Source organism: Carassius carassius, chromosome 25, assembly GCF_963082965.1.
Source record: "Carassius carassius chromosome 25, fCarCar2.1, whole genome shotgun sequence".
Taxonomy (NCBI): domain Eukaryota; kingdom Metazoa; phylum Chordata; class Actinopteri; order Cypriniformes; family Cyprinidae; genus Carassius; species Carassius carassius.
In genome coordinates, this window is record NC_081779.1 from 23,693,346 (window position 1) to 23,717,767 (window position 24,422).

The following is a 24,422-nucleotide window of genomic DNA, read 5'->3' on the forward strand; positions in this document are numbered from 1 at the left end:
GACACTACCTAGACAAACCGTAACCTTTACATGATCAGGAGGTCAAAAAAGAACATGGTACTTTTTACAATTTTGACAAGTGCCTCTTTCCATCCATCATGTTCTTATACATGTTGTTAATGTCATATGCACTTTGTATTTTTTCACATCAGCAGCCAGTGAGCTTGCTGGTCAACATACAAATACTTGGCTAGTGCTCACTGTAGCAGTTGCAGTTGTGCTTCAGAAACCCTCCACCTTCCCCAGCTCCACCTGTATAGATCTGCTAAAGAATGATTTTGTATATATGTGCAGCAGCAGCAGCAGCAGCAGCAGTATTTCCTAAATGCTGACAGCAGCTTGTCTGTGGATGCATTGACAGTAACAAGTCTCGGTTCTTGTTCTGTGCAGCAGCAGCAGCGGCCTAGAAGATCTGTTGCCCAAAACCAAACACATTAACATGGCCATGCTTATAACCATGCTAAACTCTCCAAGAATTGTCATGACAGAAATAAAAGAATTATTTCTGACCATGTTTCACTCATTTCCATTATCTCAGGATCTTGTCTTTTTTGAAACCCTAAGTATAAAACTTAAGCATGTACTGTAATAGTAGAAAAGTTGTGGATTACTTTTATGATTGATCAGATTTATGATTTTCACCTAGCTGATGATAAAATAGTTCTAGAGTCAGTAAGCAGCAAGGGTTCAACAATTTTTGGGAAATAAATCTAATTGCAATTTTTATTTGCAGTTTAAAATGTGCCAGTTCTGCTGTGCTTTCTTCAGAAAGTTTATGGATTTAGTCACCAATTTGTGTTTTAATATGTGTTGATATACCGGGGTGCCCGTTCATTAGATTTTCTTCATCTGGTCTCTGTACATGTTTATGTGTGGCCAAAGGATATTATGGCTGCTTGTTATTCAGCTGAGCATGCTCCCTGCTCTTAGAAAAGCTCTGAACAGGCTAACCTTCCCATCACCCTGCATGACTCACAGATGACTGCATGTGTGGCTGAGTAACACAGCATAACCTTGTCTTCTCCCAGGAATAAACCTGCATCTCGAATCTGTTTCTTTAGTTGGTAAAAAAAAAAACGATTTATCCAACCTAGATTAAAGTCTTAGGAAGTTTCTGTCCGCAGCCCACTGCTCTGCCTTTCTTTTTATACCCTCTTATTTTCGCTCTCCCCTGGCGTAATTGTGCTCCTGTGGGGTAATTACAGACTCTGTGACCAGTGGGAATTGCCATGTAACACTCTCACTCTCTATAAGGGTCAACAGCAGCCTACAAGTGTTAACACAGTCCTGCAGTGTGTGTTAATGTGAGCTGTCCTGTCGAATGCAGACGAACCTGTCTGAAAAAAATCCAATAGCTAGTTTATAATGACTCTTATTATGAGCACATGGGGCTAAATATATATTTTTGTTTTTGACGTCTCATCAGTTTTGCCACATTTCAGGATTTAAGAGGTTGCTCCTTTTTTATTCATGAGGGTGAATTTGACTGCATTAGCCATGAACCACAAGATGCTGAATGGGAATTCATATTTCAATGAAACACAGTCATTATTAGTCAGAAGTTTTGTGACAAAACATGAATTATATATTTTTATTAATTGAGCTATGTCTGTTTGTTCCTTTGAATGAATAATATGTTTTTCTCAACTGATTAGATGTATTTTTTTCTGAATTATCAAAAGACTTCCTTTGACAAACATTAGAGCATTCTGGGCAAAGTTGTCATTAACTATGGGCCCATTGTTCTTGTATAATTATTAACAGCTTATTAATATACATTATATTTATTAGACATTATAATAATATAATGGTCGCACTTCAGTTTGGAGACCAATTCTCATTATTATCAAACTATTAACTATACTTTTTCCTCAATAAACTGGTTTGCCTCAATAAACTGTTCCCAAAATTAAAAATCTTACCAATATAATTGTATCAACATAATTAAATATACAGTTTGGTATATATGGTCTGAGAGTATTATTGAAAAACCTTTAATTAAAGTTTTATTGTCACGTTAACAATTTGAGTGAAACGTTAAACTGAAAAATTTACATAAATTTGAGAATATCTTTATATTTGGTTTGTCCCCCTGTTGCTTTACTGAAAGCAGCACTAAACTGAATGAAATCTCTTTGAACTTCACGTGAAAAAGTTTGTGGAAAACATTCCTCAGAAATTAACTTCTGTGAACAGTGTGAAAAAAATGCTAGGTAAAGGCAAAGTATTTTCTGTTTTTAGAAATGGATTTTTTGAACATTTGGAAAAAGTTGGGAAAACAGATAGTTAACCAAGATCTTTCATCATTTGCTCACCCTCTGATCTTTCCAAACCTTTATGACTTTTGTGGTATATAAAGGAAGATATTCTGAGAAATCTTTCTTTTTTTGTCCATATAATGGAAGTCAGTGGGGATCAGAAGCAATCTTTTTTTAATGTTCCATATAAGAACACCAGTCAAATGTGTTTAGAATGGCATGTGGTTGGTTAAATGATGACAAAATTTTCATTTTTGGGTGAACTATCCCTGAATTGCCATGTCGCTATTGATAGTTGCTTAACTAGGATTGGACAGCGGGGCTTTGCAAAGAGTCAATTCTCATTCTATCTCTCTCTTTCTTTCTCTCTCAGTAGCTTATGTTGATGTGTATGTGCGCTATATAAAGGACGACCTTTTCAGCGTGCTGTCATCTCCCAGCAGGGCTGATGAGTCTTAAGGGTCGGATGTGTTGTAGGTTTGGGGCTCCAGGGTTCACCTGTCTGGGGCATCAGGGTTAGCTCCTCAGCACCCATCTGTCCTTATCCTGGATAACTGCTTTACTTTGCTCAGTCACGTTTCCACTTCAACGCACCATGGATTCCAGCCAAGCAATTTAATCCTATACTATGGTGTGGGTCTTATTCATCTGTCAGTGATGCAATAAATGTGATTGCATAAGCAGAGGGAGCCGAAAGACGGAGGAGAAATTGAGGGGTGAAGGAAAATCGAAGGGGTGATTGACTGACAAGACTGATAATAGACCTACTGTGTAAGTACTAAATATTTTCACTTATTATTTCTCTTTATACTGAGCTACAGGTCAGGATCCTGATCTTCAAATGTGGTAACAGTGTGAAAAAGTAATACAGTATAAACTTTTTTTTAATAATGTAATGTTAATGAAATAAAAGGCTACTTTCGTGTACTTAAAAAGAGTTCACTTCACTTCACATGAGTGTTTAACACTATATGCACAGGTAAAAAGTACACTTTATAACGACAAATAAGTACATTTAAGTACATTTTAAATCATTATGTTTTAATAATATTTAGTCATGCATTTACGAAGTATACACATGTTTTCTCTAAAGGTTGAGGATCCAAATGCAGCATTTATTAAAGGGTAATCCATAGACATAGACGTGAAAACTGATGTTTCGACACGGTGTCGAGATCTCGATGCACAGATGTTTAAAAACACTGCTCCAAAGTATGATTCGAAACACGAATGTCACGTGTTTAAGTCAATTCGAAATACCCATGCCATTTGTGACTTGATGTGTTTTATTAATGTTTATTTTTTCATGACCAAAATAACATATTCACAAAGAGTTCATTCAGTTGTCACAGAGATGTTACAACACATTACAAAATGGCAATAGTTAAAAATGAGAGACAGGTGTCTAATTGTTTTGAAGCCTCAGCACATTTGCTTCAACTCTTTCAGTGTTTCAAATCAAAGTTTATTTATAGAGCTCTTTTAACAACAATTGTTCACCAAACTGCTGTACAAGCAGAGTCAAAATAAAATAATTTTACACACAGCATAAAATAACAGATATTAACACTAACAAAATACATAAAACAGCTCTCATACGGAGTTGAATGGCAGAGTAATGCCAGTATAAAAATACATTTCATGGATCCTCGCTCTGCCCACCACTAAATCCAATAAACAGTCAAGAGGTCATAAACACCATTTAAACAGTCCAACACAAAATACCAGGCAAAAAACTTAGGTAAATCCAGAAAACAAGCAGGGGTCAAGACTCAAAACCATGGATCAGATAAATTAAGTGCTCAGAAATGCAGTAGTAACAGATACAAGACTTTACAAAGAGTGATAGAAAACACAGGGCTTAAATATGGTGAGCAGTCAGGGTTAACAAGACACAGGTGCAAACAATGAGTGCTGAAGAGTGTGTGCAAAAGATAATGGGGAATGAAGTCTGTGAACGAGGAGGGTGCCCTTTGGAGGAGCTCATGGGCACTCCAGCAGGTGATAGTGACACATTATAATTCATAATGTGTTATTTGATATTACATTTAAAGTTATGTATAATATAATAAGATGTACTTAAGTCCTACAGGAGTCAAAAATCAATCTAACAACTAACTGCAATACATTACTACGGAGCCCCGCACATGACATGCAAAAATAAAATAAAATAAATGTGCACACGATTACCTATGCGTTCCCTTGATTTGCTATTGCGTTCCCTTGATTTGCTATATCGTGCGCATGATTTAGCAAATCGAGGGAACGAATTAGTAAATTAAGCGCACAATTTATAATTCGAGTGAAGAAATAGTAAATCGAGGGAACACAATAGTAATCGTGCGTACGTTTTAGTACATTGAGGGAACGAATTAGTAAATTGTGCGCACGATTTAGCCCACTATTTTTTCCTGCATGTCATGTGCGGGCCTCCATACATTCAATACTATAACTATAATACATTTTCATTTAAATGCAATTAACATGCAATTCAGTGCCTGAAAACATTATATTAAGTTCACACTTAAGTATTTTCAGTATATTATTTGGGTACTCTTTTTAAAATCATGCTAAAGGGCACTTTTTTTCACAATGGTAGCCAGATACATGATACATCAGGGTCTCTTGGCAAAACTAAGATTTTTTTCCCCACAAATTTAAAAGTGTGGCTAGTTTCATAACCATAGCAGGATGATCAGGATGTTCCAAGATGAGCATGAGCAACTTGTGATTTAGCATGCTTGCTAACAGTCATACTGTCGCTATGTTGCTCTTAGATGAAATTTTACAGTTAATATCCCAGGTTTGTGTCACATTATTCTACAGATTATCTAAGAAGGCCAACCTTGAAGAATTTAATCATAAATACCTTTTGATAAGCTCTATATTAATCCTCATCATAGGCTTGGATGATATAAAAAATAAAAATACGAATTCCAGCTGCTTACATAGTTTCTAACTGACATGTATTTGCAAATAATTAATTTCGACCATATGGGTAAGTCACTGTCATGGCACAACATGGCATCTTCACTTTCCAGCAGCACTGAAGAGTTCTGGCAGGCAGACATCACTGGCACCCTCTCCATCTCCATGACAACAGTGAGGCAGCTTCATGCCACTCACGCAACCCTTGGTTTTTATTAAAACTAGGGGTGCTCCGATCACGATCGGCCGATCGTTATGCGCATCTCGTCAGTAAAGCCGGTTCTCTAATCAGCGGTTAATTCCATCAGGTGCGTGATTTCACATAGAGCAGCTGTTACTACACAGAGCCATTGTTAACTGAGAAGATGCGCAAATCCACGTTCATTTTCAGCGTTTATTGGCGCATCTTCTCAGTTAACAACGGCTCTGTGACTGCGTTTACATGCAGCCAATAACCCGTTCAAAACCGGGATATTAGCAATAACCCGGTCGCGCACAGCCATGTAAACACCGGCAAAAACCCGGATATGCTCATATCCCGTTTTTTAAAAACCGGGATATTATACCTGGGGTACCCCTTTTCTAACCCGAAAATATTTGGTCTTGTAAACGCGTTTCGGCATATCCCAATCAATGTGTGTTCTGCGCATGTTCTATTCGCAAGGAATCTTGGTCTTTTGAGTAGAGACGGCGCATAAAAAAAACCCCGCGTGCAGTATAGAGGCACGGTAGTGTCAAGTGCTGCTGGTGGATCAGTACCAGCGCCAAAGCGCAAACAAAGACTATCGCTATCTGCCCCAAACTATTCATTATCCGCCTGCTGCTGCTGTTGTTGTTGTTGTCTTTGGATACAGAAAGAAGAATCGGAAATGACGCATATTGCGTCTTGTTGTCCGTACGTCCAGACGCTAACCGTGCGTCGCCGTTTACATCGGGATTGGTAACTCTCTCTGCTCACGCATGTAAACGGGTTATCCCGAATGTTTCAGAAACCCAAATAGTGACCTTAACCCGACCATAACCCGAATTTTAACAGCATGTAAACGTAGTCTGTGTAGTAACAGCTGCTCTATGTGAAATCACGCACCTGATGGAATTAACCGCTGATTAGAGAACCGGCTTTACTGACGAGATGCGCATTAACGATCGGCCGATCGTGATCGGAGCACCCCTAATTAAAACACAGCTGACAGCACTCCTTTCGAAATGAGCTGTCAATCTATTTACTGTGGAGCCTTTGTACTGCGGGTCATGCTAATGAAGGGAGTGGTCCTATATTTAGATAAATCTGAACATGACACTAAAAGGTAGAAAACACACACACACACACAGTTCCCTGTCTCCAGACTTCATTCTGTCCCAGCTAGATAAGGTATTTTGATTACATAGATTTCTCTGCATAAAGGTCAGTCTGCATGTTTACATGAAGGAACAATTAAACATTTTCACAAATTGAATTCAAGAATGACCCCTAATACCAACTAACAAACTTGATTGTGTAATCCATTGAGAAAAAGAAGTCCTACTGAATGTGCACTTGTAGAGAACTTTGAATCTTAAAAGTATTTACCAAGTTCTGTCATGAAAGTCTAGATGGTGCAGGCCGAACTTATACTTAGATATAATTGCAGATATAATTTTAATTCCTATTAGCATCAGGAGCCAATGAGCTTGCTGCTTAACATGCAAATACTTGGCTACGGCTTGCTGTAACAGCGCGATTCAGAAACCCTCCCCCTTCCCCAGCTCCACCTGTATAGATCTGCTATGGGGCTATTCCATGTATGTTATATGCATGGGTTATTTCATGTATGTTATATGCACTGGTTATTTCATGTATGTTATTTGTGCAGCAGAAGTATTTTCTACATGCTCACAGCAGCATGTCTGTGGATATATTGGCAGTAGCAATTCTCTGCCGCAGCATCAGCGTAGCAGATCTATTCCACCAAGTCAAAACCTATTTATATTGTCATGTGTATTTCCATGCAAAACTCTCCAAGAATTGTACTTGCAAATAATAGTAATGAAATAAAAGGCCAGTTAAGAGTCCTGTGCAAGTGTTCACTGTAATAATAATAGGTTTATTAACACATTCCATGTAATAATGTCAAGTTAAAAGTAAAAAAAAATTTGTGGTGCTTTAAAAAGTGAATTAATTTTAATGCGCTTATTCATAAGGGTTAGATTACTGTGGACTTTAGGTCAGTGATGGGGTTATATTATTTACAATATTATTTTAACAATATATAGATATCTAAAGTAACTTTTTGTTTGACTTTCGATGCAAAAAAAGTTAATTTCTCATAAATGTGTTCTTTTTTCTCAGCAAATTAAATTTGCTTATCATTAGATAGATTAAATAAACGCATCAGTATCATATGAATTATCAGACAGTATAATTTTCTTTATTCATCAGTTGTTTTATATATATATATATATATATATATATATATATATATATATATATATATATATATATATATATATATATATATATATATATATACAGTACATTGTCACATTTCCTGTTTTTATCCCTGTCTTATTATTTTACACTGTTCAATAAGACTATCTAAACATAACTAAAATGTAATCTTTAGGGAATATTAAAATCAATATAATTTTTTCATGCTGTACATTATAATACTGAGCTTCTCTAAATCACTTGTTGCATATAAAACTTGATTTGAGTTTTTAGGGTCATTTTTTGTCACTTATTTAGGGTTAGGGTTATACCATTTTAATATCCATCATTTATCAGTTATCGGCCATGACCCAAAAATAATTATCAGCCTATTGTTTTGTCAATTAATCAATCCCTACCATAATTATTACATTTGGCCCACCAGTCCTGAAGGTGCTGTTAACATTCTTGGTTTCTTGAGATTCACACAGTTCATTTGAATCCAAGTATCACAGTATAAATGTATGCCGACTTTGCACCTCACGTCTTAATTATAAATCCTGCACTTTTGTTCTCATTTCCATTATGTATTAGAACAGCTCTTTGATTCTTTATCATGTATTTTTTGTACTACATTATCCAGCTATAAATAAGCAAATTACATGTTTTGTTCCATTTCTGTGGCTTAAGGTGTTTGTGCAATAAACCTCCCACTTGGTTCTGCCCGGTTTCACAGCCTTCGGTCAAAATGTGTCATTAAAATCAATCTGGACTGCTGTTCCACACTCCAGATGACACGCTGATCGATATATTGATCACAAGCAGGTGTCGTTTTCTGTGTAGCGCCTTACATTTTTCTCCTGATAGACATCTCTTTCACAATGAGCACAGCAGGACAACTTCACGGGGTGAACAGCCTCCATTCCCACCAGCAGAGGTGACATTAAGAAAATGCCATTAAACAGCTCTTGGACTCATTCATTGACTTTGTAATTGTGCATGGCCTGCTTCCATTAGCATCCTGAATTGAATGTTTAGTGGCTCGTAGCTCCTTTACTCCTCTTGAAAATGGCTAAACAAGATCATAAGCTTAACAAAAGTATGGAATGACATCACAAGGACACCGAAGCAAAGAATAGTTTACTTGAAAAAGAAAGTTTTGCCATTATTTACTCACTATCAAGTCGTTCCAAACCCATATGACTTATTTTCTTCAGTGGAACACAAAACGAGGGCAGTGTTTTGATTATTTCATTTCTGTGCACTTTGTTACTTCCACTTAAGTAACAGGTGCATTTCCTTTTTGGAGCGCACCCTTATTCACTGCTATTCTAAATAAACAATAAAAGCATACTTTTTTTGTTGCTATTTTCATTTACATGGATCATTGCTTATTGTTTTAGTGAGTCATTACTCTCTGTTCCCTATTCTATTGACACAGAGTTCAACACTATTTAGAAGTTTTTGTAGTCCAAAGAGCTGAAATTCAGTCCTATTATGTGTGTCATTCCCCTTGAAAGTTGGTTAGTTTCAGTGACATAGACATCATCTTGATGAGTTGTACTCTCCTTGTCAGGCCCTTCACCGTTTTCACTGGTGACCCTTTCCATCTGCAGTCTCAGAATCCCTGTGGTGATCTTGGAAGCTGGTCTGGAGCAATTATTCCTTTCCATCATCTTTAAGCTCTCCATCTTTTACTGTTCCCTTTATATGTTGATGGTTGTTGATGACAACAATTCCATTGATATTGATATTGAGATTGAAGTCAATATCAATGGATTTTCACAATTCTTGCAACTATAGTTTCAACACTGTTAAGACCTTTTTTTTAGTATCGATAACTACTGAAGTACTGGTACTTCTGAAATTTCTAGATGATACATTTATGAGTTACCGACACACTTAATATCTGTGTCCGGCTCTGGCTTTTTAATCTTCTCAAGGGTGTTGTGGACTTTACTGCTCTTGCTTCCTGCCGCTGCCTCTGTCACTTCCTCATCTATCATTGATTTCTTTCTTTTCTATCCCTTTGCTGTGTACTTAGCCCTCTTTTTCCCAGAGCACAGGTCTTTCTTTTTGTGCTCTCATGTTGTAAATGTTTCATCTCTCTTCTGGCATTCTTTTCTCCACTTGCTTTGTTTTGCCATCTATTCTTGGAAAGGCACGTGCTGTGGGCGGCAAGAACATCAGTGAGTAGATTAACCATAGGAAGTGCATTTTGAGGTGTCACTGAAACTAATATTGACCGACAGTAAGGAGATGTATTGCACAATAATGCTGAACACACAAACACACACACACACACACACACACACACACACACACACACACACACACACACACACACACACACACACATAAACACACACTTTAATCTTAAGAAGCTTTTGTTCACAATCACACAGTCCTGGAAAACATGTTGACTATGCAAGGTGTTTCTTTGATGACACCCAGTCAGATGTTATCAGATTTTACCTAATGATCAAGTGTTTTCCAAAGTAGGGTTGTGTGGCATTCGAACTGATTTGAAAAAGACTCTTAATATCCAGTTTGAAGCTAGCAAACAAGATACAGTACTCACTTTGCTTTGAATGTAAGGAAGTAGATTTAAAAACGGTTATTTATTTTTTTAATAATATTTCACAGTATTACTGTTTTCACTGTATTTTTAAATCAAATAAATGCAGCCTTGGTGAGCAGAAGAGACTTCTTTCATTAAAACATACTGACCAAAAGGTTTTAAGAGCAATGCAAATACAGTCAGTTTTGATTTAATGTTGACCTCTAGTAAGTGTTAATGTTAAGAATCATAAAAGATGATTGCAGGCTCAGGCTGTGAGTAGAGAATGTGGCTGGTTGAGTCTGCACTCTAACACAGAGCTGAGATCTGGGAATAGACTCAAGAACAATGCCACAAACGTACACAAAAGTGCTCGCAGGTGCTAAATATAGTGATGCAAATTACAACGGGCAAGAGATCTGCCAAACAGAATGAATCACTGCAAAGCAACAGTCTGGTTGGCAGGAATGGCCCCATTAGACTGCTTATGACAACTCAGGGAGCTGACTAACATAACACAATAAACATCATTTTCCTCTATAATGATGGGAAATTGAAGCTATTGCTGAAAAATAGTACAATGCTGAGAACCAGAAAAAAGCTATATATATATATATATATATATATATATATATATATATATATATATATATATATATATACACTGAACAAAATTCACACCCTTTTTTCATGAGCTGAACTCAAATATCTTTTTCTATGTACACAAAAGGCCTATTATTGTCAAATATTGTTCACAGATCTGTCTAAATCTGTGTTAGTGGGAACTTTGCCGAGATAATCCATCCACCTAACAGGTATGGCATATCAAGATGCTGATTAGACAGCATGATTATTGAATCGGTGTGCCTTAGGCTGGCAACAATAAAAGGCCACTCTAAAATGTGCAGTTTTATCACATAGCACAATGTCGCAAGTTTTGAGGGAATGTGCAATTGGCATGCTGACTGCAGAAATGGCCAGCAGAGCTGTTGCCTGTGAATTGAATGTTAATATCTCTACCATAAGCCATCTCCAAAGGTGTTTCAGAGAATTTAACAGTACATCCAACCGGCCTCACAACTGCAAACCACATGTAACCACACCAGCCCAGGACCTCCACATCCAGCATCATCACGTCCAAGATCGTTCTGTACCAGCCATCCGGACAGCTCCTGTAAAAATTGGTTTGCATAACCAAATAATTTCTGCACTGAACTGTCAGAGTTTTTATTCGTCACATACACAATTATATAGAGCATATATAACCAGCAGTGAAATGTGAGTCAGGTCCGCTCCATGGACAGTGCAATTATTAAAGAATAAAACACAGATTAAAATATACATAAATAAAGCAATGAAAGAATTAAATAAAAGTAAACAATAAAAATATAAGAATAAAATATAAAAAGATGTATACTGTAGAATTAAATATAGAACGCAAAATAATGTGCATGAAAGTAAACTGTAGTCTTAAATATTAAGATACACAGGAATGTACAAGAGGCAAATGTGCAAACAGGTTGATGCTGTCAGTGTGTCAATGTGAGGTAGTGAATGATGAATATCTTACCGATAAAGTGAACATCAAGGGGAGACATGAAGATGTTAAGAGGCTGGTTTTGAGTTTAAGAGCCTGATGGCCTGGGGGAAGAAACTCCTTCTGAGTCTCTCGGTTTTTGCCATCAGGCTACGGAAGCGCTTACCAGATGGCAGCAAAGTGAAAAGATGGTTACTGGGGTGGATAGAGTCCTTGATGATTTTAACAGCTCTGCTTTTGCAGCTCAGCTTTTTTGAGGTTGATGTACTGCCGAGAGGGAAAAGCAGACCCTTAGCTCAGCTAAGCGCACAACTCTCTGCAGGGCTTTGCAGTCTTGACTGAAGCTGTTCCCATACCACACTGAGATACACAGAGTCAATACACTTTCTATGGCCCCTGAATAGAAAGTTTTCAGGATTGGTGGTGAGACCCTGAATTTCCTCAGCTGCCGCAGATGGTACAGTCTTTGCCTGGCTTTATTAACCTGTGTTTCAATGTGAGTAGTCCAAGTCAAGTCCTTAGAGATGTTTACACCAAGGTACTTAAAGCTGCTCACCCTCTCCACAGGTGTCCCACTGATCATAAGAGGTGTATAAGGCTGCTGCTGTCTCTTCCTAAAGTCAACAATCAGTTCTTTAGTTTTGCTTAAATTCAGAGAGAGACAGTTGTCCTGGCACCATGATGTTAGTTTCTCTACCTCATCCAAGTATGCGGTCTCATTATTGTTGTGAATGAGGCCCAGAACAACAGTATCATCAGCAAATTTGATTATAGATGTGGAACTGTGCGAAGACATGCAGTCATGTGTGTAGAGAGAGTACAGCAGGGGACTCAGGACACAGCCCTGTGGGGCTCCTACATTCAGGGTGATGGAGCTGGAGGTGTACTGGCCTCGTTTCACCACTTGAGGTCTTCCAGTGAGGAAATCAAGAAGCCAGTTGCAGAGTGAAGAATTCAGGCTGAGGTCCATGAGTTTAGAAGCTAGCTTTATGGGGACTATAGTATTCAAAGCTGAGCTATAGTCAATAAATAGCAGCCTTACATAATTCCCTTTATTGCTGTCAATGTGTGTGAGAGAAGAGTGCAGGATGTGAGAGATGGCATCATCAGTGGATCTGTTTGTGCGATAGGCAAACTGACGAGGGTCCAAAGTATCCGGGATGGAGGAGCAGATGACATTTTTAACCAGTCCCTCGAAGACCTTCATGACTATTGATGTGAGGGCAACTGGACGATAGTCATTCAGACAAGAGGGTTTATTGTTCTTAGGCACAGGGATGATGACGATGATGATTTTTAGAAGGAGGTGGGAACCACCGATGTAGCAAGAGACTCATTAAAAATGGATGTAAACAAACCAGCGAGGTGATCAGCACAGGTCCTCAGAACACGGCCAGAAATCCCATCAGGTCCGGCTGCTTTCCTGACATTCACTCGCTTTAGTGCCCTCCGTACCTCGTCCTCCGACACGGTGATCACATGATGATCACTGCTCTGACTGCTGCTTGGCAGACTCGCACTGCTTAGATTGCTTTAAAAGCTGCCGTAGAAAGTGTTTAGCTCGTCAGCCAGCAACGGAACTGCTCTCATCAAAATTCACATTGGTCTACCAGGAGTGGGGTTCAAACCAACAAGGACATTTGTCCATTGGATCTTAAGTCCAACGCCTTAACCTCTCGGTCATCCTGGTTACTCTGTCAACATTATGGATTGAGTTGCCTATGGTGGTGGTGGGGTTATGGTATGGGCAGGCATATATTATAGACAACGAACACAGGTGCATTTTATTGATGGCATTTTGAATGCACAGAGATACCTTGACGAGATCCTGAGGCCCATTGTTGTGCCATTCACCCACAACCATCACCTCATGTTCCAGCGTGATGATGCACGGCCCCATGTTACAAGGATCTGTACCCAATTCCTGGAAGCTGAAAACATCCCAGTTCTTGCATGACCAGCATTCTCACCGAACATGTCACCCACTGAGCATGTTTGGGATGCTCTGGATCGGCGTATACAACAGCGTGTTCCAGTTCCTGCCAATACCAGCCATTGAAGAGGAGAGGACCAACATTCAACAGGTCCCAATCAACAACCTGATCAATGGCGATTGAATGGAGTGTTGCACTGCATGTGGCAAATGGTGGTCATACCAGACACTACCCCCCGGACCCACCAATACAATAAAACTATACATTTTAGTGTGGCCTTTCATTGTGGCCAGCCTAAGGCACATCTGTGCAATAATCATGCTGTCTAATCAGCATCTTGATATGCCACACCTGTGAGGTGGATGGAGAAGTGCTCATTAACACAGATTTAGACAGATTTGTGAACAATATTTCAGGGAAATAGGCCTTTTGTGTGCATAGAAAAAGTCTTAGATCTTTGAGTTCAGCTCATGAAAAATGGGGGCAAAAACAAAAGTTCTGTGTTAATAATTGTGTTCTGTGTATGAAAGCTGAAAGACTTATCCTAGCATGCCAGCAGTCTTGCCTTTCAACTGTGTATTTTATTTGCACTGGAGGTTTTGTTTTTGTTCTTTATTGACTCCCAGTTTTCTATTTTCGTGCTCTCTTGGTGTGTCCAGTAATAACAGTGCTTACCTGTTTTGCTCAGTAATCTCAGAGCTGCTGCAGTGAGGTGTTTAACTGGACTGACTGACCATAGGTGAGGTTAGAGGACGCTAATGGGGGAAAACAACAGGCTTTGCAATCATCTTCTGTTGCTGTTGTGGCTAAACTGGCCCTTTTCCTCCACTTCAGGAGTTGTATTGAGCCTGAAAACGTGGCAGGTGCCGGTGTTAGTGCTACTCAATCATCTGAACTAATGGACTATTCTACTTTACAGATCACAGACAACATACACATTACTCTTCTCAAAACCCGCCAGCATTTCCTTGTAAAAAAAGAAGTGTATTTAATTGTACTGAATGTGCAATTGTAGTATATTTTTATAAAGTTTTATTTGCATTAATTACACTTAAGTGTATTTAAAGAGAGTTCACTATTGTATTCACTATTTTTAACATACTTAAGAAAACTTTTAAAAGGTATGTGTGGTAAGGTTCAAATGATCAAAGAAGAAGGAGACCGGGATCGGCGTTCTGAGGCTCGTGAGTATTTATTGATTAAAGTAAAACAGAAAATAAAGTCGCGCCATGTGCGCCCACATTCAAACGTCCTTCACGCTAAGTTACTGCTGTCTGCTTTGAGGTTTCTCCAGCTTGCCTCGGCTCTTTTTCCCCACGAGTACTCAGCTCTCTCCGCCTTTGCCGGTTGTCGTGCGGCTTAAATTCCGGTTCCCCACGCCAATCACTGCAATGAGATTCAGCTGTTAATTGTCTCTCACCTGAACCACTTACCACCGCTCGTCTCTTCATTCGCTCTCCCATTGCAGACTTCGCTAAACCACGCCTCCCCCGCCACAGTATGCTTTGTAATAATGCAAATTAAAGTTTTAAAGTATAGTATGTGTTGACTGGCATGAAACCACATGTAAAATAATAGAAGACTAAAGAAGACTAAAAATACTGATAGTTTAACTATTGCCCCAAGGGTCCATTTTAAGCCCGCTCCTCTTTTCACTCTATATGTTGCCACTGGGTGCCATTTTTGAGAAACATAGGATATCCTATCACTGTTACGCTGACGATACACAGTTTTATCTACCGGCAAAAACTGATATGTCCTATCCCCTGGAAGCACTGTGTGACTGTTTTGAGGAGATCAAATGTTGGATGGCAAATAATTTCTTACAATTAAATGAAAGTAAGAGCGAAATTTTGATCTTAGGCCCATCTAGTTTCTCATCTACTTCTAATTTCGGTTCCTTCCCTGTCAGTGCTCGACCTCATGTAAGGAATCTCGGAGTTACATTGGATTCGGCACTTAATTTTGAAAAACAAGTCAGCTCAGTGGTAAAAGGCAGTTTCTTTCACTTGAGATCGATTGCAAAAGTAAAACATTTCTTGTCTCGGAAAGATTTAGAGATTGTAATCCATGCCTTCATTACATCACGGCTGGACTACTGTAATTCCCTGTACTGTGGTCTGCCTCAAACTACTATCTCTCGCCTGCAAGTTGTTCAAAATGCTGCAGCGAGACTTCTGACCGGTACTAAAAAGATAGATCACATCTCACCTATCCTAGAAATTTTACATTGGCTTCCGGTAAAGTTCAGAATCGATTTTAAAATTGCAGTTTTTGTGTACAAGGCGCTATCCGGTGTTGCACCAAAATACTTATCTGACCTTCTGACTTTGTACACTCCCCAAAGGACTCTCAGGTCTTGCAATCAGCTTCTTTTAACTGTCCCACGCTTTCGCTGTAAAACTAAGGGTGGTCGGGCCTTCTCTGCTGTGGCACCTAAACTCTTGAATAGTTTACCCTTCGCTGTGAGGTCTGCCCCGTCATTATCCAGTTTTAAATCAGCTCTAAAAACTTATTTATTCTCTTTGGCTTTTAATTAAGTCACTTTTGATTGATTTTATATGATCTACTAAATGGATTATATCGGGTGTAATCGTGTCTATAATTGTATTTTTTCTTGCCTATTCTAATGCTTTTTATTTGCACACTGTAGCTCTGTACAGCACTTTGGCGCAGCTCTGTTGTTTTTAAATGTGCTATAGAAATAAAATTTGACTTGACTTGACTTGACTAACTATTGATAATAGTTACTGATAATTTTAACTATTGTGTTATTTGATATTGCATTTTTACAATATTACTAAATTGTGATTTCATTACAAATGTAAAATTATTATGACACTGAAGTATATTTTTCTTTATTTTAAATTCTTACCAGTACATTCAACCATGCACTTTATCCATATTTTAAATACAATTAGAGATGTTCCGATACCCTTTTTCTCTTCCCGATACCGATTCCGATACCTGGGCTCAGGGTATTGGCCGATACCGAGTACTGATCTGATACCTGGGTGTGTATCTGTATATACAGCTGTATATACTACTAGCCCTGTGTAAATTGCTAGAATTATTTTATGGTGTGCTTCAGACTTATCCCTTGATAAAACATGAACAAATACATGGTGAACTACTGTATTTATTACATTATTTTTATTATCTGACATAAAATTGACAGTAATATTATTTATTCTCTGAAGTGAAAAAGAACTTCAAATGCAGCCAAAAATCTAACACCGCAAACTAAAAAAGGTATTTTAGTTTTACAATATAACTGTATAAAAAACTGCAACAAATAAGTCTAGGAATATAAAAAATTCTATATTAATCAGACAATCTCTTTACAACAAAACAAGTAAAAAACAAGCAACCATCTAGGCATAATTATTATTATTAATAGAGACGTATTATTACTACATAAAGACGTAGCTAAATCTACTGTAGGCTACAACAGTAGCTTAATATATTGTCAATTTACTCGCCATGAAAATCTTTGAGTGTCTGTGTTTATGATATGACAGTTTTCTCAAATGAAATGGTAAATGCTCATGAAGTGACGGTTTATGCATTCGTGTCCTCATATAGTGACACAAGGCAGAGACTACAAAACAGCAAGATCCTGCGCATCTGCGCCCGTCTCCCACAGAGATGTACAATTTGCAGGAGTAATATATAAATAGTATTTTTCAGTTTAATATTCACAGACAGTAGTATATTTTCGGCTACAGTATGGAGCCCTGCGCTTAGACTAACACAGAAGCGAATGAACGCAGCTGCGGGGACCGAATATACTCGGGAGTCTGTAACTTAGTAACGGTACTACAGAGATGCTGGTATCATCACATTTTTACATTTTCAGCACCGTCTTGGTAGTGAAGTGCCAGTACTTGTGGCATCCCTAGTTGCCGTTTTACTGTCTGGTTGGTCCAGTCTGAAACACTGCTAAACAGCGGACATACTGCTAACCACTGATCTATAATATAGAAGCGGCTTCACTGTCTGTTAGCAGTTTAGAACGCGATGAGCGATCCAGTCATAGATCAGTGCTGCTAACGCGTTTTCATTTCTTCTTCGCTGCTCTAAACAGGGGTTGGTTGTGGCAACACAGCACAACTTCCTGTGTTTGCAATGCATTCTGAGCAGCGAAGAAGAACCGTGCAGCGGTTATGCAAAGCTAGCGGTCATAACTAGGTCTTGAAAATGGTATCGGATCGGTATATGGGTTCATGTACTCGCCGATGCCAATGCCAGAATTTGTTGTGGTATCGGTGATATTTCCGATACTAGTATCGGAATCGGAACAACTCTAAATACAATAGAAGTAATTATAAAACTGCATATATAGATGTGCTTAAGTCCAACTGACTGTCCATGTCTGACAATGAGTGATGTCAATTCCACTCGAAAAACTCACAGCTTTGGGTTTCTTTTGGGTTTGTGCAGATAGACACTTGTTTTCAGACACTTCACTGCATGTCAATTCATAGTTTTTAGACACGTGACTGGGGCGGAGACTTGGATGGCAAAACATCCATAGAACTGCAGCACAGGCCTGTTTCATGGCATGAATATTTGAAGATCACCAAGACGTACTTGAGAGGCGAGGAGCTGGTGTCTTCACTAATGAGCTGATTAGTTAAATCATGTGTGTTTGAATAGGGAGACATCTAGAATGTGCAGTGTTGGGGGTTCTCCAGGACCAGGTTTGGGATTAACTTTTAGCGACAGTCCCCAGTACGTAAAAACAGTGTTGCAGAAACGTACCCAGAGGTATATATTTTTTATGAGACCTGGTTGTATTTAACAAGAGCATCTGTATTACACACTAATTGTCTGCTGTTTTAATAACAAAAATCTTGACTTACGATTATGACTGCGTACATAAAGTATGGCAAGACTTCATCAGCAAATGTATGGGCAAAACCTGAAAAAGGAAACAATAAGGATTGATGTACTCTAAGGCTTTGTTCAAACAACACAGAACTTCTCCTGCAAAGTGAAAGCAAACCTTAATATTCATTCTGTTTCCACAAAAAAACAACCACAGAGAACTTCACAAAGCCAACATCCATAAAAGAGCTGCAACTGCTAAAATTGGCACCAATGCAAAATGTGAAAAACATGGTGTCATGATTATAAAACCTGGAAAGTGCAGCAAGATGAACCTCATCATCTGCCCTGGCAGCACAGTCAATCATTTTTGGAGAGTAGAGTGAGAAGCAAATTCCCTGCTTCAATTTTGGCAGATGGTTTTACAGACAATGTTCAACTAGGGACTTTTCAAAAGATGTACAAATCTATTTTAAGAAGTTTGAAAGCTGTATTAAAGGGATAGTTCACCCAAAAATGAAAATGACCCCATGATACTCACCATAAAGCCTTCTTAGGTGTATGTGACTTTCTTCTTTTTAGACTAATACAGTACAATCAGAGTTATATTAAAGCATGTCCTGGCTCTTCCAAACTTTATAATGGCAGTGAATGGGGGTCGAGTGGGAACTAAAACAGTGGGAACGCTTAACATGAAAACCACTTAACATGGCTTATGCTAACCATGTACTACATGGTTTTCAAAGATCAAATTCGGTGTTCTCCTTATCGATGATTCATACTATATACAGGCAATCAAATGAGGCCAGAATATGAATGCAGAATGCAAAATATCATGTATTATAGTGTCTGCAGTGACTCAAATCACCACAACAACATGTAGATATTGTTTTGCCAAAGTTCTTTTAATGCTGATGGTCTCTGTGTTTTATTTCTCATCCATTTGTTCTGGTACATCATTCTCTCATAATACCTTCAGACTTTTTTCTCTTTCCCCTACAAGGTAAACGTGCAAAATAAAAGATGGATTGGATTTAGGAAATGAAGAGAGTTTGTTTTGAATACACCTTCCTTGTTTATCATAAATTCATGTGGATATTTGTCGGCAGCTGTTTCATGTTTACTGGCTGTTCACACTTTGTGTAACGCAACATTTTGTCTAGATTGAAATCATATCACTGACTCAAGATCTCCATTACTCACTGACGTTAATGAATCATTCAGGCAGTCATGCAATTGCTAACAAGTATCAATTCAATGTGTTTCACATCCTGGGGGCCAGAGGTCATTGATCCATGGTCAGAATGGATTCCACAGGAGTGAGTGAGGCAATGTGATTACTCAGATACACACACTGCATATACTGTACTGTATTTTGTTTGGTCGACCCGTGTGGAAAAAAATTGCACATAATTTTGTTGAATGTCCACAAGTAGTGTACTTCAAAACTTTTTGAAAAGTTAAAAGTTTTTAAAAAACAGTATTTGCAAATAATATATGGTAACACTTAAGTATAGGGACCATAGCTAATTAGCATGCATATTACTAGCATACTGGCTGTTTATTAGCACTTATATAGCACATATTTTAGATCCCTTAACCCTACCCCATACCTAAACTTAAGAACTACCTTACTAACTCTAAGTAAGCAGCAAATTAGGTGTTTAATGAGGCAAAAGGTGTAATTAATAGCTAAAAGTGAAAATTGGTCCTCAAACTAAAGTGTGACATATTTCAATACTACTGAAATAAAAGACCACTTCAGTGTACTTATAGACTTTCAAGACTATTTTTCTTAACACACTTAAGTAGAGTTTTAAAAAGTGCACTTCGTAGTAATGTCAATTTAAAAGGTTTACTTTAAATTACAATTTAACATCCTAGTTAACACTAGAGGCAGTAAAACAGCAAGCACTTTTAATAATTTCCATACACAGTTTTGGACTTTGCGTCGCTTAACCAGCTCCATATGTGCCGCTTTTCGCATGTAACAAGCTTACTCAGCAGCTCAGCTGGCACGGAATTGGACTTAGGATGCGGAATCCTTGGGTACAAATCCTGTGTAAAAATATGACTCACGATAAAAGAGCTCAAAAATGAAAGCTAAAAGAGCATGCTTGCGATTTTTATGTCAAATTCACATTTGTTCATACTATTGGATAGGTTTAGGTATAGTGCAGATGGTTTGTTATTTTAAAACATCATGAACCATTGCAGTTATAGCGCCACTGAATAGACATTTCAAATCACAACTGTGGTGGCACGTGCAAAAGCAATGTCATATAAAATGTACAATATGTATGTTACCGTACACTATTATATATATATGTATTATATATATATATATATATATATATATATATATATATATATATAATACATATATATATAATATATATATGTATACTAAGTATTTCACAATTACCAAAAAGCTCCCCCTGATCTGTTTTCATCATGAGACTGGGTTGAATTTAAATCATGTCTTAATAATCTTTTGTCATGCTTTAAAGAAGTACGTTTAATTTAATGTGTTGACTGACATACTGTACTTAAGCACATGAAAATTACTTATTATACAGTAATTTTAACTTTATTGTGTTTCTTGATATTACATATGTGTGTATGTGTGTATGTATACTTATCATTCCAGTCATCCATACAAAAGTGAAGCCATCGCCTTTCAATTGCCCCCAGGTGACTGGTCCCAGTATATGTAATCTAATGGGACATGGGACAAACTAAATAATTACATTTCATTATATATATTTTGTTTTAATGGTTTTTGTTTATGCCATTTGATGTAGATGTTATCACGTTATCGTTTTTGGTGTGGATGCTAAAATAGTTTTCGTTATCATCCTTTGGTGTGGATGCTAATACAATTATGGTTATCGTCCCTTGGTGTGGATGCTTATATAGTTTTCGTTATCATCCTTTGGTGTGGATGCTAATATAGTAATTGTTATTGTCTGTTGTTGTCGATGCTAATATAATTATCATTATCGTCCCTTGGTCTGGATGCTAATATAGTTTTCGTTATCGTCCTTTGGTGTGGATGATAATATAGTAATTGTTATTGTCTGTTGTTGTCGATGCTAATATAATTATCGTTATCGTCCCTTGGTGTGGATGCTAATATAGTTTTCGTTATTGTCCTTTGGTGTGGATGCTAATATAGTAATTGTTATTGTCTGTTGTTGTCAATGCTAATATAATTATCGTTAATGTCCCTTGGTGTGGATGCTAATATAGTTTTCGTTATCTTCCTTTGGTGTGGTACTCATATAGTTATCGTTACAATCATTGTCTTTTGTTGAAGCTAATATAGTTGTCATTATCGTGCTTTGGTGTGGATGGTAATAAAGTTTTCTTGATCATCCTTTGGTGTGGATGCTAATATTGTTATCGTTATAGTTATTGTTTGTTGGTGTCGATGCTAATATAGTTATTTTTATCATCCTTTGGTATGGATGCTAATATAGTTTTCATTATAGTCATTATCTGTTGGTGTGTATGCTAATGTAGTTTTCTAATGTAATGTTTTTGTAATGTATTGTTATTGTCTGTTGTTGTCGATGTTGTGACGTTGTGATGTTGTGACGTGACATTCAGCCAATAATTCATGCTAATATAATTATCGTCCCTTGTTGTGGATGCTAATATAGTTTTCGTTATCATCCTTTTGTGTGGATGCAAATATAGTAATTGTTATTGTCTGTTGTTGTCGATGCTAATATAATTATCAATATCGTCCCTTGGTGTGGATGCTAATATAGTTTTCGTTATCTTCCTTTGGTGTGGATGCTAATATAGTTGTAACAAGGAGTCGGAGGTATTCGGATCCATATGCAGCATTTATTCAACAGAATGGAAATACAGGCAGAGATCAGAAATGGTGTCAGGTGTGTCAGGGATAACCAGAATCGTAACCAGAAACAAGCAGAGATCGGTACAGGCAGCGGAGAATCAGAGTCAGAATAAACAGTCCAAAGGTCAAAACACAGGAATAACAAACACTGGGAAAATGCTCGGAAATGCTCAAAACAATCTAGGAGGGCGGTGGAGCGGAGGCGGAACAGGGGGAGGGATGGAGGGCCAGGTCCATGAAGAAGTGCCGTGGTCGGGGACCGGGGCAGAGCAGGCAGAACTAGAGCCCTTCCTGGGCCTAACTCAGGAAAACAGGAGCCCCTCCTGGGCCTGACATAGGAGACAGGGGCCCGCCATGGGCTTAACTCGGGAACAGGAGCCCGCCATGGGCCTAACTCGGGAACAAGGGTCCACCAAGGCAGAGCAGGTGGCGAGGGAGCCCACCAGAGTGGAGCAGGTGGAGCTGGAGCCCACCAGGGAGGAGTAGAGGACCACCACAGCCGAGAAGATGGGACAGAAGCCCACCAGGGTGGAGCAGAGGACCACCACAGCTGAGAAGACGGGACAGAAGCCCACCAGGGCGGTGCAGAGGACCACCACAACCGAGCAGACGGGACAGAAGCCCACCAGGGCGGAGCAGAGGACCACCACAGTGGAGTCGATGGCACAGGACAGCAAGTCTGCTCAGGTGGGACTGAAACAGAGAACATTAACAGGTTAATAGCGGCCTCCGTGGCCGTGATGAGATGGTAGCTGGCCTCCGTGGCCATTACAGGGCAGGCGGTGAGTTCATGGAGGACCTCCGTGGCCATGACAGGACAGACAGTGAGCTGGTGGATGGTCTCCGTAGCCCTGACCGGAATGAATGAGAGCTCATTGACGGCCTCCCTGGCCGTGACAGGATAGGACGAGAGCTCTGAGATGTGACGAGGCTCTGGGAGTTCGGCTGAGATGTGACGAGGCTCTGGTAGATCTGTGGTGATTTGATTGGGTTCATGAAGATCAACTGTGACTTGACTTCGTTCACGGAGGTTAATGGTGACTTGACTTTGCTCATGAAGATCGTTGGTGACTTGACTTTGCTCATGAAGTTCGTTGGTGACTTGACTTTGCTCATGAAAATTGTTGGTGACTTGACTTGGTTCCTGAGGATCGACTGTGACTAGACTTGGTTCCTGAAGAACGACTGTGATTTGACTCGGTCCTTGAAGATCACCGGTGACTTGACTCGGTCCTTGAAGACCACCGGTGACTTGACTCTGTCCTTGAAGACCACCGGTGACTTGACTCTGTCCTTGAAGACCACCGGTGACTTGACTCTGTCCTTGACGATCACCGGTGACTTGACTTGACTCTGAAAGGTCAACGGTGACTAGCCTTGGCTCCGGAAAGTCCATGGTGACTAGTCCTGACTCCGAAAGGTCAACGGTGACTAGCCCTGTCTCCGGAAGGTCAACGGTGACTAGCCCTGACTCCGGAAGGTCAACGGTGACTAGCCCTGACTCCGGAAGGTCAACGGTGACTAGCCCTGACTCCGGAAGGTCAACGGTGACTAGCCCTGACTCCGGAAGGTCAACGGTGACTAGCCCTGACTCTGGAGGGTCCACGAGCACCTGACTAGACTCTGGAGGGTAAACCGGAACCTGACTCAACTCTGAAAATTCAGCGGTCACCTGACTCGACTCTGGAAGGTCGACGGTGACTAACCCTGACTCTGGAAGGTCGACAGTGACTAACCCTGACTCTGGAAGGTCGACGGTGACTAACCCTGACTCTGGAAGGTCGACGGTGACTAACCCTGACTCTGGAAGGTCGACGGTGACTAACCCTGACTCTGGAAGGTCGACGGTGACTAACCCTGACTCTGGAAGGTCGACGGTGACTAACCCTGACTCTGGAAGGTCGACGGTGACTAACCCTGACTCTGGAAGGTCGACGGTGACTAACCCTGACTCTGGAAGGTCGACGGTGACTAACCCTGACTCTGGAAGGTCGACGGTGACTAACCCTGACTCTGGAAGGTCGACGGTGGACGGCAGCGGCCCGCTCGGGAACGTCCTCTGGGCTTTGAGGAATGGTAGACGCCTGTCTCCTCCTCCTC

General features: G+C 39.3%; 1 protein-coding gene across 1 annotated transcript in view; it reads left to right on the forward strand.

Annotated features, from left to right (window-relative positions):
- LOC132104463 (regulating synaptic membrane exocytosis protein 3-like) overlaps window positions 1-24,422 on the forward strand; it is a 68,573-nt gene that overhangs the window by 12,082 nt on the left and 32,069 nt on the right. The gene's annotated exons all lie outside the window — the stretch shown is intronic.